This window comes from Lissotriton helveticus, chromosome 11 (genome assembly GCF_964261635.1).
Source record: "Lissotriton helveticus chromosome 11, aLisHel1.1, whole genome shotgun sequence".
NCBI classification, from domain to species: domain Eukaryota; kingdom Metazoa; phylum Chordata; class Amphibia; order Caudata; family Salamandridae; genus Lissotriton; species Lissotriton helveticus.
Genome location: NC_136072.1, coordinates 1,082,611,154 through 1,082,629,585, shown reverse-complemented (window position 1 = coordinate 1,082,629,585; position 18,432 = coordinate 1,082,611,154). Strand labels below are relative to the sequence as shown.

At 42.4% G+C, this 18,432-nt stretch overlaps 6 non-coding genes and 3 pseudogenes across 6 annotated transcripts; all 9 read right to left on the bottom strand.

Annotated features, from left to right (window-relative positions):
• Positions 1 to 286: 286 nt before the first annotated feature.
• On the bottom strand, positions 287 to 404 carry LOC144793182 (U4 spliceosomal RNA; annotated as a pseudogene).
• A 1,929-nt stretch (positions 405 to 2,333) lies between these two features.
• Positions 2,334 to 2,473, bottom strand: LOC144793077 (U4 spliceosomal RNA). Its single transcript, XR_013602745.1, has one exon. It is a non-coding gene; the product is annotated as a U4 spliceosomal RNA (small nuclear RNA).
• A 1,928-nt stretch (positions 2,474 to 4,401) lies between these two features.
• On the bottom strand, positions 4,402 to 4,541 carry LOC144792986 (U4 spliceosomal RNA). Its single transcript, XR_013602662.1, has one exon. It is a non-coding gene; the product is annotated as a U4 spliceosomal RNA (small nuclear RNA).
• Positions 4,542 to 6,470: 1,929 nt separating this feature from the next.
• LOC144793175 (U4 spliceosomal RNA) lies at positions 6,471 to 6,588 on the bottom strand (annotated as a pseudogene).
• Positions 6,589 to 8,517: 1,929 nt separating this feature from the next.
• Positions 8,518 to 8,657, bottom strand: LOC144793076 (U4 spliceosomal RNA). Its single transcript, XR_013602744.1, has one exon. It is a non-coding gene; the product is annotated as a U4 spliceosomal RNA (small nuclear RNA).
• A 1,928-nt stretch (positions 8,658 to 10,585) lies between these two features.
• LOC144793013 (U4 spliceosomal RNA) lies at positions 10,586 to 10,725 on the bottom strand. The gene has a single exon (XR_013602686.1). It is a non-coding gene; the product is annotated as a U4 spliceosomal RNA (small nuclear RNA).
• Positions 10,726 to 12,654: 1,929 nt separating this feature from the next.
• Positions 12,655 to 12,794, bottom strand: LOC144793791 (U4 spliceosomal RNA). The gene has a single exon (XR_013603257.1). It is a non-coding gene; the product is annotated as a U4 spliceosomal RNA (small nuclear RNA).
• Positions 12,795 to 14,723: 1,929 nt separating this feature from the next.
• On the bottom strand, positions 14,724 to 14,841 carry LOC144793174 (U4 spliceosomal RNA; annotated as a pseudogene).
• Positions 14,842 to 16,770: 1,929 nt separating this feature from the next.
• On the bottom strand, positions 16,771 to 16,910 carry LOC144793092 (U4 spliceosomal RNA). The gene has a single exon (XR_013602757.1). It is a non-coding gene; the product is annotated as a U4 spliceosomal RNA (small nuclear RNA).
• Positions 16,911 to 18,432: the final 1,522 nt, after the last annotated feature.

The window sequence follows — 18,432 nt, the reverse complement described above, 5'->3', positions numbered from 1 at the left end:
AGAGAGCAGAAACAAAGCCCGTCCTCTGCCCATCACTGACCCAAGCGAATCCGTGGAGCAAAGATGAGAACAAAGGGGAAGAAATAAAAGAATAACGAAAACTCATCAAGGAAAATAAATCCCTAAATTACTGCTGTATTTCAAAAGCTGAGAAAACAAAAGAGAACGTAAAGAGTAAACTGAAGCCAAATAGAGTCACCGTTTTGTCCTTGTCACAGATCACAAACCTGCAAGTAAATTGCATTGCAAAGTAAACTATCTTATTTTTTAATTACATATTCTGCAGTCTCCGAAGAGACTATATTTCAAGTCTCCATGACGGGGTTTTGGGTAAAGTTTTCAATAAGCAATAATCATGCCTCGGTTAAATCTCATTGGCTACGATACTGCCACTGCGCAAAGCTAAACAATTTAGTGGGAATTTCATGCACACTTGCCCTAGTACCTCATGTTACAAAGAACATGATTCCTTTTCAAAAGATGTTATCTGTTTATGCATAACTACTCCTCCACTGCTTCTGATAGGCAATGTAAGACATATAATGGTGTTGTTTTACTAATTTCTATCAGCTCTCTGCCCCAAACCGTCGATAGCCACACGCAGAGAATTATGGGAAATTGTATGCTAAATAGCTGTACAGGTAAGCAGCACCCTCCCAAGTTATGGATTTGATGCTCAGGCAGATATACCTTCACACAAAGATGAGATCTAGGCTGCTAACCATGGGTTGTGGAAAATATAAGAAGCACAAATTCATAATAGCATCCTCATATGTCCCACTGTCTTCAAATGTTTACTAGAGAAGGAACGGCAATCAATTTAAAGGAAAATAAATTATAGATACATTTTTCCATATTCCATAATGCACGTCTGCCATTTCATGGCACTACATAGTTGCATTTGCTGAATTTCATTTTTAGCTTTAGGAGGTACAATATACTGGTTTCCTGGTTTTCAAAACATTTTAGGGGAAGATTCACAAGGACCTGACGCAACTGCATGGATGCATCAGTTTCCTTGAGTCAGTGCTGAATGTCCTTGTGTCACGATGAATGTGCTGTATTTACAATACAGCGCTCCATGGCGCAAGGATTAACAGATGCGTCAGAAATTCTGACGCATCTGTTGGCACAAAAGTGACGCATTGCTGGAAATGCTCATGAAAGTGACGCAAAAAGCCCTGAGTCATAACTTATGCCAGGTCTGTGCAGGCGTAGGGATTTTGACACAGTGAAGGCGTAGAGTGATGTAGTGAAATCTTGTAGATTTCAGTGCGTCAGTTCTAGAAGGCTTTCAGCGTGGGAACGCCCACCCTGCATACATTATACCTGACGCAGGTATAATGTGATGCGGGACTTTACAATGTGACACATCTCCCTAGATGCGTCACATTGTAAATGGGCCGCAACATTTACGCCGCAGCTGCCTCACAATACAGATTTTTATACTTGCCCTATATAAGGCTGTGTGTACGTTGTGTGTCTCCGTCTGCATGCAGCATACAAATGTGCCAGATCTGGTAGCCCAGTTGGGCTGATGCAGCCACGCAAGAGCTCTTTGCCTGACCTCATTGTCACCGATTCAAATCAGGGAGGATCCATGCAGTCTTTCAAGGCTCTCAGGTGAAAAAATGGGCCCTAGAGCAAGGAAGTAAATAGGCCCCCTTGTTGAAGTTTGGAATATAAAATACCACAATAATCAGCGTTCAGTGGGTCCCGCAGGTCTGTGGGCGCCAGTGCAACTGCACCTGCTGCACCAACAGAAGCTACGCCCCAGTCATAGAGCTGGGTACCATCAATTACTCAGTGCCACAAAGAGCATTAGAAATAAACTTTACATAATGTCAAACGGCAAAAACAAGAGCTTTGTCAGTTCTTGTTCTGTTTCAAACACTCCATACAATCTGTATGAACCCTCTCCACATTTTTCTACTGATAACAAACGCCTTCGCTCCCAGAAAAAAACTTTCTGGGCGGTTAGTGCACATTTGAATGGTAGATGAGACCTCGGAAGAGCCCAGCCCTGCGCCGGACTGCGAGTCACCTCAGAGAGCAGAAACAAAGCCCGTCCTCTGCCCATCACTGACCCAAGCGAATCAGTGGAGCAAAGATGAGAACAAAGATGAAGAAATAAAAGAATTACGAAAACTCATCAAGGAAAATAAATCCCTATATTACTGCTGTATTTAAAAAGCTGAGAAAACAAAAGAGAACGTAAAGAGTAAACAGAAGCCAAATATGGTCACCGTTTTGTCCTTGTCACAGATCACAAATCTGCAAGAAATTTGCATTGCAAAATGAACTATCTTATTTTTTAATAACATATTCTCCAGTCTCCGAAGAGACTGTCAAAAATTGCCATTTCGACTATATTTCAAGTCTCCATGACGGGGTATTGGGTAAAGTTTTTAATAAGCAATAATCACGCCTCGTTTAAACCTCATTGGCAATGATACTACCACTGCGCAAAGCTAATCAATTTAGTGTGAATTTCATGCACACTTGCCCTAGTACCTCATGTTACAAAGAACATGATTCCTTTTCAAAAGATGTTATCTGTTTATGCATAACTACTCCTCCACTGCTTCTGATAGGCAATGTAAGACATATAATGGTCTTGTTTTACTAATTTCTATCAGCTCTCTGCCCCAAACCGTCGATAGCCACACGCAGAGAATTATGGGAAATTGTATGCTAAATAGCTGTCCAGGTAAGCAGAACCCTCCCAAGTTATGGATTTGATGCTCAGGCAGATATACCTTCACACAAAGATGAGATCTAGGCTGCTAACCATGGGTTGTGGAAAATATAAGAAGCACAAATTCATAATAGCATCCTCATAGGTCCCACTGTCTTCAAATGTTTACTAGAGAAGGAACGGCAATCAATTTAAAGGAAAATAAATTATAGATACATTTTTCCATATTCCATAATGCACGTCTGCCATTTCATGGCACTACATAGTTGCATTTGCTGCATTTCATTTTTAGCTTTAGGAGGTACAATATACTGGTTTCCTGGTTTTCAAAACATTTTAGGGGAAGATTCACAAGGACCTGACGCAACTGCATGGATGCATAAGTTTCCTTGAGTCAGTGCTGAATGTCCTTGTGCCACGATGAATGTGCTGTATTTACAATACAGCGCTCCATGGCGCAAGAATTAACAGATGCGTCAGAAATTCTGACGCATCTGTTGGCACAAAGGTGACGCATTGCTGGAAATGCTCATGAAAGTGACGCAAAAAGCCCTGAGTCATAACTTATGCCTGGTCTGTGCAGGCGTAGGGATTTTGACACAGTGAAGGCGTAGAGTGATGTAGTGAAATCTTGTAGATTTCAGTGCGTCAGTTCTAGAAGGCTTTTAGCGTGGGAACGCCCACCCTGCATACATTATACCTGACGCAGGTATAATATGATGCGGGACTTTACAATGTGACACATCTCCCTAGATGCGTCACATTGTAAATGGGCCGCAACATTTATGCCGCAGCTGCGTCACAATACAGATTTTTATACTTGCCCTATATATGGCTGTGTGTACGTTGTGTGTCTCCGTCTGCATGCAGCATACAAATGTGCCAGATCTGGTAGCCCAGTTGGGCTGATGCAGCCACACAAGAGCTCTTTGCCTGACCTCATTGTCACCAATTCAAATCAGAGAGGATCCATGCAGTCTTTCAAGGCTCTCAGGTGAAAAAATGGGCCCTAGAGCAAGGAAGAAAATAGGCCCCCTTGTTGAAGTTTGGAATATAAAATACCGCAATAATCAGGGTTCAGTGGGTCCCGCAGGTCTGTGGGCGCCAGTGCAACTGCACCTGCTGCACCAACAGAAGCTACGCCCCTGTCATAGAGCTGGGTAACATCAATTACTCAGTGCCACAAGAGCATTAGAAATAAACTTTACATAATGTCAAACGGCAAAAACAAGAGCTTTGTCAGTTCTTGTTCTGTTTCAAACACTCCATACAATCTGTATGAACCCTCTCCACATTTTCCTACTGATAACAAATGCCTTCGCTCCCAGAAAAAAACTTTCTGGGCGGTTAGTGCACATTTGAATGGGAGATGAGACCTCGGAAGAGCCCAGCCCTGCGCGGGACTGCGAGTCACCTCAGAGAGCAGAAACAAAGCCCTTCCTCTGCCCATCACTGACCCAAGCGAATCCGTGGAGCAAAGATGAGAACGAAGGGGAAGAAATAAAAGAATAACGAAAACTCATCAAGGAAAATAAATCCCTAAATTACAGCTGTATTTAAAAAGCTGAGAAAACAAAAGAGAACGTAAAGAGTAAACTGAAGACAAATAGAGTCACCGTTTTGTCCTTGTCACAGATCACAAATCTGCAAGAAAATTGCATTGCAAAATAAACTATCTTATTTTTTAATTACATATTCTCCAGTCTCCGAAGAGACTGTCAAAAATTGCCATTTTGACTATATTTCAAGTCTCCATGACGGGGTATTGGGTAAAGTTTTCAATAAGCAATAATCGCACCTCGGTTAAACCTCATTGGCTAAGATACTGCCACTGCGCAAAGCTAAACAATTTAGTGTGAATTTCATGCACACTTGCCCGAGTACCTCATGTTACAAAGAACATGATTCCTTTTCAAAAGATGTTATCTGTTTATGCATAACTACTCCTCCACTGCTTCTGATAGGCAATGTAAGACATATAATGGTGTTGTTTTACTAATTTCTATCAGCTCTCTGCCCCAAACCGTCGATAGCCACACGCAGAGAATTATGGGAAATTGTATGCTAAATAGCTGTACAGGTAAGCAGCACCCTCCCAAGTTATGGATTTGATGCTCAGGCAGATATACCTTCACACAAAGATGAGATCTAGGCTGCTAACCATGGGTTGTGGAAAATATAAGAAGCACAAATTCATAATAGCATCCTCATAGGTCCCACTGTCTTCAAATGTTTACTAGAGAAGGAACGGCAATCAATTTAAAGGAAAATAAATTATAGATACATTTTTCCATATTCCATAATGCACGTGTGCCATTTCATGGCACTACATAGTTGCATTTGCTGCATTTCATTTTTAGCTTTAGGAGGTACAATATACTGGTTTCCTGGTTTTCAAAACATTTTAGGGGAAGATTCACAAGGACCTGACGCAATTGCATGGATGCATAAGTTTCCTTGAGTCAGTGCTGAATGTCCTTGTGCCACGATGAATGTGCTGTATTTACAATACAGCGCTCCATGGCGCAAGAATTAACAGATGCGTCAGAAATTCTGACGCATCTGTTGGCACAAAAGTGATGCATTGCTGGAAATGCTCATGAAAGTGACGCAAAAAGCCCTGAGTCATAACTTATGCCTGGTCTGTGCAGGCGTAGGGATTTTGACACAGTGAAGGCGAAGAGTGATGTAGTGAAATCTTGTAGATTTCAGTGCATCAGTTCTAGAAGGCTTTTAGCGTGGGAACGCCCACCCTGCATACATTATACCTGACGCAGGTATAATATGATGCGGGACTTTACAATGTGACACATCTCCCTAGATGCGTCACATTGTAAATGGGCCGCAACATTTATGCCGCAGCTGCGTCACAATACAGATTTTTATACTTGCCCTGTATATGGCTGTGTGTACGTTGTGTGTCTCCGTCTGCATGCAGCATACAAATGTGCCAGATCTGGTAGCCCAGTTGGGCTGATGCAGCCACACAAGAGCTCTTTGCCTGACCTCATTGTCACCAATTCAAATCAGAGAGGATCCATGCAGTCTTTCAAGGCTCTCAGGTGAAAAAATGGGCCCTTGAGCAAGGAAGAAAATAGGCCCCCTTGTTGAAGTTTGGAATATAAAATACCGCAATAATCAGGGTTCAGTGGGTCCCGCAGGTCTGTGGGCGCCAGTGCAACTGCACCTGCTGCACCAACAGAAGCTACGCCCCTGTCATAGAGCTGGGTAACATCAATTACTCAGTGCCACAAAGAGCATTAGAAATAAACTTTACATAATGTCAAACGGCAAAAACAAGAGCTTTGTCAGTTCTTGTTCTGTTTCAAACACTCCATACAATCTGTATGAACCCTCTCCACATTTTCCTACTGATAACAAATGCCTTCGCTCCCAGAAAAAAACTTTCTGGGCGGTTAGTGCACATTTGAATGGGAGAAGAGACCTCGGAAGAGCCCAGCCCTGCGCCGGACTGCGAGTCACCTCAGAGAGCAGAAACAAAGCCCGTCCTCTGCCCATCACTGACCCAAGCGAATCCGTGGAGCAAAGATGAGAACAAAGGGGAAGAAATAAAAGAATAACGAAAACTCATCAAGGAAAATAAATCCCTAAATTACTGCTGTATTTCAAAAGCTGAGAAAACAAAAGAGAACGTAAAGAGTAAACTGAAGCCAAATAGAGTCACCGTTTTGTCCTTGTCACAGATCTCAAACCTGCAAGTAAATTGCATTGCAAAGTAAACTATCTTATTTTTTAATTACATATTCTGCAGTCTCCGAAGAGACTATATTTCAAGTCTCCATGACGGGGTATTGGGTAAAGTTTTCAATAAGCAACAATCATGCCTCGGTTAAACCTCATTGGCTACGATACTGCCACTGCGCAAAGCTAAACAATTTAGTGGGAATTTCATGCACACTTGCCCTAGTACCTCATGTTACAAAGAACATGATTCCTTTTCAAAAGATGTTATCTGTTTATGCATAACTACTCCTCCACTGCTTCTGATAGGCAATGTAAGACATATAATGGTGTTGTTTTACTAATTTCTATCAGCTCTCTGCCCCAAACCGTCGATAGCCACACGCAGAGAATTATGGGAAATTGTATGCTAAATAGCTGTACAGGTAAGCAGCACCCTCCCAAGTTATGGATTTGATGCTCAGGCAGATATACCTTCACACAAAGATGAGATCTAGGCTGCTAACCATGGGTTGTGGAAAATATAAGAAGCACAAATTCATAATAGCATCCTCATATGTCCCACTGTCTTCAAATGTTTACTAGAGAAGGAACGGCAATCAATTTAAAGGAAAATAAATTATAGATACATTTTTCCATATTCCATAATGCACGTCTGCCATTTCATGGCACTACATAGTTGCATTTGCTGAATTTCATTTTTAGCTTTAGGAGGTACAATATACTGGTTTCCTGGTTTTCAAAACATTTTAGGGGAAGATTCACAAGGACCTGACGCAACTGCATGGATGCATCAGTTTCCTTGAGTCAGTGCTGAATGTCCTTGTGTCACGATGAATGTGCTGTATTTACAATACAGCGCTCCATGGCGCAAGGATTAACAGATGCGTCAGAAATTCTGACGCATCTGTTGGCACAAAAGTGACGCATTGCTGGAAATGCTCATGAAAGTGACGCAAAAAGCCCTGAGTCATAACTTATGCCTGGTCTGTGCAGGCGTAGGGATTTTGACACAGTGAAGGCGTAGAGTGATGTAGTGAAATCTTGTAGATTTCAGTGCGTCAGTTCTAGAAGGCTTTTAGCTTGGGAACGCCCACCCTGCATACATTATACCTGACGCAGGTATAATGTGATGCGGGACTTTACAATGTGACACATCTCCCTAGATGCGTCACATTGTAAATGGGCCGCAACATTTACGCCGCAGCTGCGTCACAATACAGATTTTTATACTTGCCCTATATAAGGCTGTGTGTACGTTGTGTGTCTCCGTCTGCATGCAGCATACAAATGTGCCAGATCTGGTAGCCCAGTTGGGCTGATGCAGCCACGCAAGAGCTCTTTGCCTGACCTCATTGTCACCGATTCAAATCAGGGAGGATCCATGCAGTCTTTCAAGGCTCTCAGGTGAAAAAATGGGCCCTAGAGCAAGGAAGTAAATAGGCCCCCTTGTTGAAGTTTGGAATATAAAATACCACAATAATCAGCGTTCAGTGGGTCCCGCAGGTCTGTGGGCGCCAGTGCAACTGCACCTGCTGCACCAACAGAAGCTACGCCCCAGTCATAGAGCTGGGTAACATCAATTACTCAGTGCCACAAAGAGCATTAGAAATAAACTTTACATAATGTCAAACGGCAAAAACAAGAGCTTTGTCAGTTCTTGTTCTGTTTCAAACACTCCATACAATCTGTATGAACCCTCTCCACATTTTTCTACTGATAACAAACGCCTTCGCTCCCAGAAAAAAACTTTCTGGGCGGTTAGTGCACATTTGAATGGTAGATGAGACCTCGGAAGAGCCCAGCCCTGCGCCGGACTGCGAGTCACCTCAGAGAGCAGAAACAAAGCCCGTCCTCTGCCCATCACTGACCCAAGCGAATCAGTGGAGCAAAGATGAGAACAAAGATGAAGAAATAAAAGAATTACGAAAACTCATCAAGGAAAATAAATCCCTATATTACTGCTGTATTTAAAAAGCTGAGAAAACAAAAGAGAACGTAAAGAGTAAACTGAAGCCAAATATGGTCACCGTTTTGTCCTTGTCACAGATCACAAATCTGCAAGAAATTTGCATTGCAAAATGAACTATCTTATTTTTTAATAACATATTCTCCAGTCTCCGAAGAGACTGTCAAAAATTGCCATTTCGACTATATTTCAAGTCTCCATGACGGGGTATTGGGTAAAGTTTTTAATAAGCAATAATCACGCCTCGTTTAAACCTCATTGGCAATGATACTACCACTGCGCAAAGCTAATCAATTTAGTGTGAATTTCATGCACACTTGCCCTAGTACCTCATGTTACAAAGAACATGATTCCTTTTCAAAAGATGTTATCTGTTTATGCATAACTACTCCTCCACTGCTTCTGATAGGCAATGTAAGACATATAATGGTCTTGTTTTACTAATTTCTATCAGCTCTCTGCCCCAAACCGTCGATAGCCACACGCAGAGAATTATGGGAAATTGTATGCTAAATAGCTGTCCAGGTAAGCAGCACCCTCCCAAGTTATGGATTTGATGCTCAGGCAGATATACCTTCACACAAAGATGAGATCTAGGCTGCTAACCATGGGTTGTGGAAAATATAAGAAGCACAAATTCATAATAGCATCCTCATAGGTCCCACTGTCTTCAAATGTTTACTAGAGAAGGAACGGCAATCATTTTAAAGGAAAATAAATTATAGATACATTTTTCCATATTCCATAATGCACGTCTGCCATTTCATGGCACTACATAGTTGCATTTGCTGCATTTCATTTTTAGCTTTAGGAGGTACAATATACTGGTTTCCTGGTTTTCAAAACATTTTAGGGGAAGATTCACAAGGACCTGACGCAACTGCATGGATGCATAAGTTTCCTTGAGTCAGTGCTGAATGTCCTTGTGCCACGATGAATGTGCTGTATTTACAATACAGCGCTCCATGGCGCAAGAATTAACAGATGCGTCAGAAATTCTGACGCATCTGTTGGCTCAAAGGTGACGCATTGCTGGAAATGCTCATGAAAGTGTCGCAAAAAGCCCTGAGTCATAACTTATGCCTGGTCTGTGCAGGCGTAGGGATTTTGACACAGTGAAGGCGTAGAGTGATGTAGTGAAATCTTGTAGATTTCAGTGCGTCAGTTCTAGAAGGCTTTTAGCGTGGGAACGCCCACCCTGCATACATTATACCTGACGCAGGTATAATATGATGCGGGACTTTACAATGTGACACATCTCCCTAGATGCGTCACATTGTAAATGGGCCGCAACATTTATGCCGCAGCTGCGTCACAATACAGATTTTTATACTTGCCCTATATATGGCTGTGTGTACGTTGTGTGTCTCCGTCTGCATGCAGCATACAAATGTGCCAGATCTGGTAGCCCAGTTGGGCTGATGCAGCCACACAAGAGCTCTTTGCCTGACCTCATTGTCACCAATTCAAATCAGAGAGGATCCATGCAGTCTTTCAAGGCTCTCAGGTGAAAAAATGGGCCCTAGAGCAAGGAAGAAAATAGGCCCCCTTGTTGAAGTTTGGAATATAAAATACCGCAATAATCAGGGTTCAGTGGGTCCCGCAGGTCTGTGGGCGCCAGTGCAACTGCACCTGCTGCACCAACAGAAGCTACGCCCCTGTCATAGAGCTGGGTAACATCAATTACTCAGTGCCACAAGAGCATTAGAAATAAACTTTACATAATGTCAAACGGCAAAAACAAGAGCTTTGTCAGTTCTTGTTCTGTTTCAAACACTCCATACAATCTGTATGAACCCTCTCCACATTTTCCTACTGATAACAAATGCCTTCGCTCCCAGAAAAAAACTTTCTGGGCGGTTAGTGCACATTTGAATGGGAGATGAGACCTCGGAAGAGCCCAGCCCTGCGCCGGACTGCGAGTCACCTCAGAGAGCAGAAACAAAGCCCGTCCTCTGCCCATCACTGACCCAAGCGAATCCGTGGAGCAAAGATGAGAACAAAGGGTAAGAAATAAAAGAATAACGAAAACTCATCAAGGAAAATAAATCCCTAAATTACTGCTGTATTTAAAAAGCTGAGAAAACAAAAGAGAACGTAAAGAGTAAACTGAAGCCAAATAGAGTCACCGTTTTGTCCTTGTCACAGATCACAAACCTGCAAGTAAATTGCATTGCAAAAAAACCTATCTTATTTTTTAATTATATATTCTCCAGTCTCCCAAGAGACTGTCAAAAATTGCCATTTTGACTATATTTCAAGTCTCCATGACAGTGTATTGGGTAAAGTTTTCAATAAGCAATAATCGCACCTCGGTTAAACCTCATTGGCTACAATACTGCCACTGCGCAAAGCTAAACAATTTAGTGTGAAGTTCATGCACACTTGCCCGAGTACCTCATGTTACAAAGAACATGATTCCTTTTCAAAAGATGTTATCTGTTTATGCATAACTACTCCTCCACCGCTTCTGATAGGCAATGTAAGACATATAATGGTGTTGTTTTACTAATTTCTATCAGCTCTCTGCCCCAAACCGTCGATAGCCACACGCAGAGAATTATGGGAAATTGTATGCTAAATAGCTGTACAGGTAAGCAGCACCCTCCCAAGTTATGGATTTGGTGCTCAGGCAGATATACCTTCACACAAAGATGAGATCTAGGCTGCTAACCATGGGTTGTGGAAAATATAAGAAGCACACATTCATAATAGCATTCTCATATGTCCCACTGTCTTCAAATGTTTACTAGAGAAGGAACGGCAATCAATTTAAAGGAAAATAAATTATAGATACATTTTTCCATATTCCATAATGCACGTCTGCCATTTCATGGCACTACATAGTTGCATTTGCTGCATTTCATATTTAGCTTTAGGAGGTACAATATACTGGTTTCCTGGTTTTCAAAACATTTTAGGGGAAGATTCACAAGGACCTGACGCAACTGCATGGATGCATAAGTTTCCTTGAGTCAGTGCTGAATGTCCTTGTGCCACGATGAATGTGCTGTATTTACAATACAGCGCTCCATGGCGCAAGGATTAACAGATGCGTCAGAAATTCTGACGCATCTGTTGGCACAAAAGTGATGCATTGCTCGAAATGCTCATGAAAGTGACGCAAAAAGCCCTGAGTCATAACTTATGCCTGGTCTGTGCAGGCGTAGGGATTTTGACACAGTGAAGGCGTAGAGTGATGTAGTGAAATCTTGTAGATATCAGTGCATCAGTTCTAGAAGGCTTTTAGCGTGGGAACGCCCACCCTGCATACATTATACCTGACGCAGGTATAATGTGATGCGGGACTTCACAATGTGACACATCTCCCTAGATGCGTCTCATTGTAAATGGGTTTGCAACATTTACGCCGCAGCTGCGTCACAATACAGATTTTTATACTTGCCCTATATATGGCTGTGTGTACGTTGTGTGTCTCCGTCTGCATGCAGCATACAAATGTGCCAGATCTGGTAGCCCAGTTGGGCTGATGCAGCCACACAAGAGCTCTTTGCCTGACCTCATTGTCACCAATTCAAATCAGAGAGGATCCATGCAGTCTTTCAAGGCTCTCAGGTGAAAAAATGGGCCCTAGAGCAAGGAAGAAAATAGGCCCCCTTGTTGAAGTTTGGAATATAAAATACCGCAATAATCAGGGTTCAGTGGGTCCCGCAGGTCTGTGGGCGCCAGTGCAACTGCACCTGCTGCACCAACAGAAGCTAAGCCCCTGTCATAGAGCTGGGTAACATCAATTACTCAGTGCCACAAAGAGCATTAGAAATAAACTTTACATAATGTCAAACGGCAAAACAAGAGCTTTGTCAGTTCTTGTTCTGTTTCAAACACTCCATACAATCTGTATGAACCCTCTCCACATTTTCCTACTGATAACAAATGCCTTCGCTCCCAGAAAAAAACTTTCTGGGCGGTTAGTGCACATTTGAATGGGAGATGAGACCTCGGAAGAGCCCAGCCCTGCGCCGGACTGCGAGTCACCTCAGAGAGCAGAAACAAAGCCCGTCCTCTGCCCATCACTGACCCAAGCGAATCCGTGGAGCAAAGATGAGAACAAAGGGTAAGAAATAAAAGAATAACGAAAACTCATCAAGGAAAATAAATCCCTAAATTACTGCTGTATTTAAAAAGCTGAGAAAACAAAAGAGAACGTAAAGAGTAAACTGAAGCCAAATAGAGTCACCGTTTTGTCCTTGTCACAGATCACAAACCTGCAAGTAAATTGCATTGCAAAAAAACCTATTTTATTTTTTAATTATATATTCTCCAGTCTCCGAAGAGATTGTCAAAAATTGCCATTTCGACTATATTTCGAGTCTCCATGACGGGGTATTGGGTAAAGTTTTCAATAAGCAATAATCACGCCTCGGTTAAACCTCATTGGCTACGATACTGCCACTGCGCAAAGCTAAACAATTTAGTGGGAATTTCATGCACACTTGCCCGAGTACCTCATGTTACAAAGAACATGATTCCTTTTCAAAAGATGTTATCTGTTTATGCATAACTACTCCTCCACTGCTTCTGATAGGCAATGTAAGACATATAATGGTGTTGTTTTACTAATTTCTATCAGCTCTCTGCCCCAAACCGTCGATAGCCACACGCAGAGAATTATGGGAAATTGTATGCTAAATAGCTGTACAGGTAAGCAGCACCCTCCCAAGTTATGGATTTGATGCTCAGGCAGATATACCTTCACACAAAGATGAGATCTAGGCTGCTAACCATGGGTTGTGGAAAATATAAGAAGCACAAATTCATAATAGCATCCTCATAGGTCCCACTGTCTTCAAATGTTTACTAGAGAAGGAACGGCAATCAATTTAAAGGAAAATAAATTATAGATACATTTTTCCATATTCCATAATGCACGTGTGCCATTTCATGGCACTACATAGTTGCATTTGCTGCATTTCATTTTTAGCTTTAGGAGGTACAATATACTGGTTTCCTGGTTTTCAAAACATTTTAGGGGAAGATTCACAAGGACCTGACGCAACTGCATGGATGCATAAGTTTCCTTGAGTCAGTGCTGAATGTCCTTGTGCCACGATGAATGTGCTGTATTTACAATACAGCGCTCCATGGCGCAAGGATTAACAGATGCGTCAGAAATTCTGACGCATCTGTTGGCACAAAAGTGATGCATTGCTGGAAATGCTCATGAAAGTGACGCAAAAAGCCCTGAGTCATAACTTATGCCTGGTCTGTGCAGGCGTAGGGATTTTGACACAGTGAAGGCGTAGAGTGATGTAGTGAAATCTTGTAGATTTCAGTGCATCAGTTCTAGAAGGCTTTTAGCGTGGGAACGCCCACCCTGCATACATTATACCTGACGCAGGTATAATATGATGCGGGACTTTACAATGTGACACATCTCCCTAGATGCGTCTCATTGTAAATGGGCCGCAACATTTATGCCGCAGCTGCGTCACAATACAGATTTTTATACTTGCCCTATATATGGCTGTGTGTACGTTGTGTGTCTCCGTCTGCATGCAGCATACAAATGTGCCAGATCTGGTAGCCCAGTTGGGCTGATGCAGCCACACAAGAGCTCTTTGCCTGACCTCATTGTCACCAATTCAAATCAGAGAGGATCCATGCAGTCTTTCAAGGCTCTCAGGTGAAAAAATGGGTCCTTGAGCAAGGAAGAAAATAGGCCCCCTTGTTGAAGTTTGGAATATAAAATACCGCAATAATCAGGGTTCAGTGGGTCCCGCAGGTCTGTGGGCGCCAGTGCAACTGCACCTGCTGCACCAACAGAAGCTACGCCCCTGTCATAGAGCTGGGTAACATCAATTACTCAGTGCCACAAAGAGCATTAGAAATAAACTTTACATAATGTCAAACGGCAAAAACAAGAGCTTTGTCAGTTCTTGTTCTGTTTCAAACACTCCATACAATCTGTATGAACCCTCTCCACATTTTCCTACTGATAACAAATGCCTTCGCTCCCAGAAAAAAACTTTCTGGGCGGTTAGTGCACATTTGAATGGGAGATGAGACCTCGGAAGAGCCCAGCCCTGCGCCGGACTGCGAGTCACCTCAGAGAGCAGAAACAAAGCCCGTCCTCTGCCCATCACTGACCCAAGCGAATCCGTGGAGCAAAGATGAGAACAAAGGGGAAGAAATAAAAGAATAACGAAAACTCATCAAGGAAAATAAATCCCTATATTACTGCTGTATTTAAAAAGCTGAGAAAACAAAAGAGAACGTAAAGAGTAAACTGAAGCCAAATAGAGTCACCGTTTTGTCCTTGTCACAGATCACAAACCTGCAAGTAAATTGCATTGCAAAGTAAACTATTTTATTTTTTAATTACATATTCTGCAGTCTCCGAAGAGACTATATTTCAAGTCTCCATGACGGGGTATTGGGTAAAGTTTTCAATAAGCAATTATCATGCCTCGGTTAAACCTCATTGGCTACGATACTGCCACTGCGCAAAGCTAAACAATTTAGTGGGAATTTCATGCACACTTGCCCTAGTACCTCATGTTACAAAGAACATGATTCCTTTTCAAAAGATGTTATCTGTTTATGCATAACTACTCCTCCACTGCTTCTGATAGGCAATGTAAGACATATAATGGTGTTGTTTTACTAATTTCTATCAGCTCTCTGCCCCAAACCGTCGATAGCCACACGCAGAGAATTATGGGAAATTGTATGCTAAATAGCTGTACAGGTAAGCAGCACCCTCCCAAGTTATGGATTTGATGCTCAGGCAGATATACCTTCACACAAAGATGAGATCTAGGCTGCTAACCATGGGTTGTGGAAAATATAAGAAGCACAAATTCATAATAGCATCCTCATATGTCCCACTGTCTTCAAATGTTTACTAGAGAAGGAACGGCAATCAATTTAAAGGAAAATAAATTATAGATACATTTTTCCATATTCCATAATGCACGTCTGCCATTTCATGGCACTACATAGTTGCATTTGCTGAATTTCATTTTTAGCTTTAGGAGGTACAATATACTGGTTTCCTGGTTTTCAAAACATTTTAGGGGAAGATTCACAAGGACCTGACGCAACTGCATGGATGCATCAGTTTCCTTGAGTCAGTGCTGAATGTCCTTGTGTCACGATGAATGTGCTGTATTTACAATACAGCGCTCCATGGCGCAAGGATTAACAGATGCGTCAGAAATTCTGACGCATCTGTTGGCACAAAAGTGACGCATTGCTGGAAATGCTCATGAAAGTGACGCAAAAAGCCCTGAGTCATAACTTATGCCTGGTCTTTGCAGGCGTAGGGATTTTGACACAGTGAAGGCGTAGAGTGATGTAGTGAAATCTTGTAGATTTCAGTGCGTCAGTTCTAGAAGGCTTTTAGCGTGGGAACGCCCACCCTGCATACATTATACCTGACGCAGGTATAATGTGATGCGGGACTTTACAATGTGACACATCTCCCTAGATGCGTCACATTGTAAATGGGCCGCAACATTTACGCCGCAGCTGCGTCACAATACAGATTTTTATACTTGCCCTATATAAGGCTGTGTGTACGTTGTGTGTCTCCGTCTGCATGCAGCATACAAATGTGCCAGATCTGGTAGCCCAGTTGGGCTGATGCAGCCATGCAAGAGCTCTTTGCCTGACCTCATTGTCACCGATTCAAATCAGGGAGGATCCATGCAGTCTTTCAAGGCTCTCAGGTGAAAAAATGGGCCCTAGAGCAAGGAAGTAAATAGGCCCCCTTGTTGAAGTTTGGAATATAAAATACCACAATAATCAGCGTTCAGTGGGTCCCGCAGGTCTGTGGGCGCCAGTGCAACTGCACCTGCTGCACCAACAGAAGCTACGCCCCAGTCATAGAGCTGGGTAACATCAATTACTCAGTGCCACAAAGAGCATTAGAAATAAACTTTACATAATGTCAAACGGCAAAAACAAGAGCTTTGTCAGTTCTTGTTCTGTTTCAAACACTCCATACAATCTGTATGAACCCTCTCCACATTTTTCTACTGATAACAAACGCCTTCGCTCCCAGAAAAAAACTTTCTGGGCGGTTAGTGCACATTTGAATGGTAGATGAGACCTCGGAAGAGCCCAGCCCTGCGCCGGACTGCGAGTCACCTCAGAGAGCAGAAACAAAGCCCGTCCTCTGACCATCACTGACCCAAGCGAATCAGTGGAGCAAAGATGAGAACAAAGATGAAGAAATAAAAGAATAACGAAAACTCATCAAGGAAAATAAATCCCTATATTACTGCTGTATTTAAAAAGCTGAGAAAACAAAAGAGAACGTAAAGAGTAAACTGAAGCCAAATATGGTCACCGTTTTGTCCTTGTCACAGATCACAAATCTGCAAGAAATTTGCATTGCAAAATGAACTATCTTATTTTTTAATAACATATTCTCCAGTCTCCGAAGAGACTGTCAAAAATTGCCATTTCGACTATATTTCAAGTCTCCATGACGGGGTATTGGGTAAAGTTTTTAATAAGCAATAATCACGCCTCGTTTAAACCTCATTGGCAACGATACTACCACTGCGCAAAGCTAATCAATTTAGTGTGAATTTCATGCACACTTGCCCTAGTACCTCATGTTACAAAGAACATGATTCCTTTTCAAAAGATGTTATCTGTTTATGCATAACTACTCCTCCACTGCTTCTGATAGGCAATGTAAGACATATAATGGTCTTGTTTTACTAATTTCTATCAGCTCTCTGCCCCAAACCGTCGATAGCCACACGCAGAGAATTATGGGAAATTGTATGCTAAATAGCTGTCCAGGTAAGCAGCACCCTCCCAAGTTATGGATTTGATGCTCAGGCAGATATACCTTCACACAAAGATGAGATCTAGGCTGCTAACCATGGGTTGTGGAAAATATAAGAAGCACAAATTCATAATAGCATCCTCATAGGTCCCACTGTCTTCAAATGTTTACTAGAGAAGGAACGGCAATCAATTTAAAGGAAAATAAATTATAGATACATTTTTCCATATTCCATAATGCACGTCTGCCATTTCATGGCACTACATAGTTGCATTTGCTGCATTTCATTTTTAGCTTTAGGAGGTACAATATACTGGTTTCCTGGTTTTCAAAACATTTTAGGGGAAGATTCACAAGGACCTGACGCAACTGCATGGATGCATAAGTTTCCTTGAGTCAGTGCTGAATGTCCTTGTGCCACGATGAATGTGCTGTATTTACAATACAGCGCTCCATGGCGCAAGGATTAACAGATGCGTCAGAAATTCTGACGCATCTGTTGGCACAAAAGTGATGCATTGCTGGAAATGCTCATGAAAGTGACACAAAAAGCCCTGAGTCATAACTTATGCCTGGTCTGTGCAGGCGTACGGATTTTGACACAGTGAAGGCGTAGAGTGATGTAGTGAAATCTTGTAGATTTCAGTGCATCAGTTCTAGAAGGCTTTTAGCGTGGGAACGCCCACCCTGCATACAGTATACCTGACGCAGGTATAATGTGATGCGGGACTTCACAATGTGACACATCTCCCTAGATGCGTCACATTGTAAATGGGCCGCAACATTTACGCCGCAGCTGCGTCACAATACAGATTTTTATACTTGCCCTATATATGGCTGTGTGTACGTTGTGTGTCTCCGTCTGCATGCAGCATACAAATGTGCCAGATCTGGTAGCCCAGTTGGGCTGATGCAGCCACACAAGAGCTCTTTGCCTGACCTCATTGTCACCAATTCAAATCAGAGAGGATCCATGCAGTCTTTCAAGGCTCTCAGGTGAAAAAATGGGCCCTAGAGCAAGGAAGAAAATAGGCCCCCTTGTTGAAGTTTGGAATATAAAATACCGAAATAATCAGGGTTCAGTGGGTCCCGCAGGTCTGTGGGCGCCAGTGCAACTGCACCTGCTGCACCAACAGAAGCTACGCCCCTGTCATAGAGCTGGGTAACATCAATTACTCAGTGCCACAAAGAGCATTAGAAATAAACTTTACATAATGTCAAACGGCAAAAACAAGAGCTTTGTCAGTTCTTGTTCTGTTTCAAACACTCCATACAATCTGTATGAACCCTCTCCACATT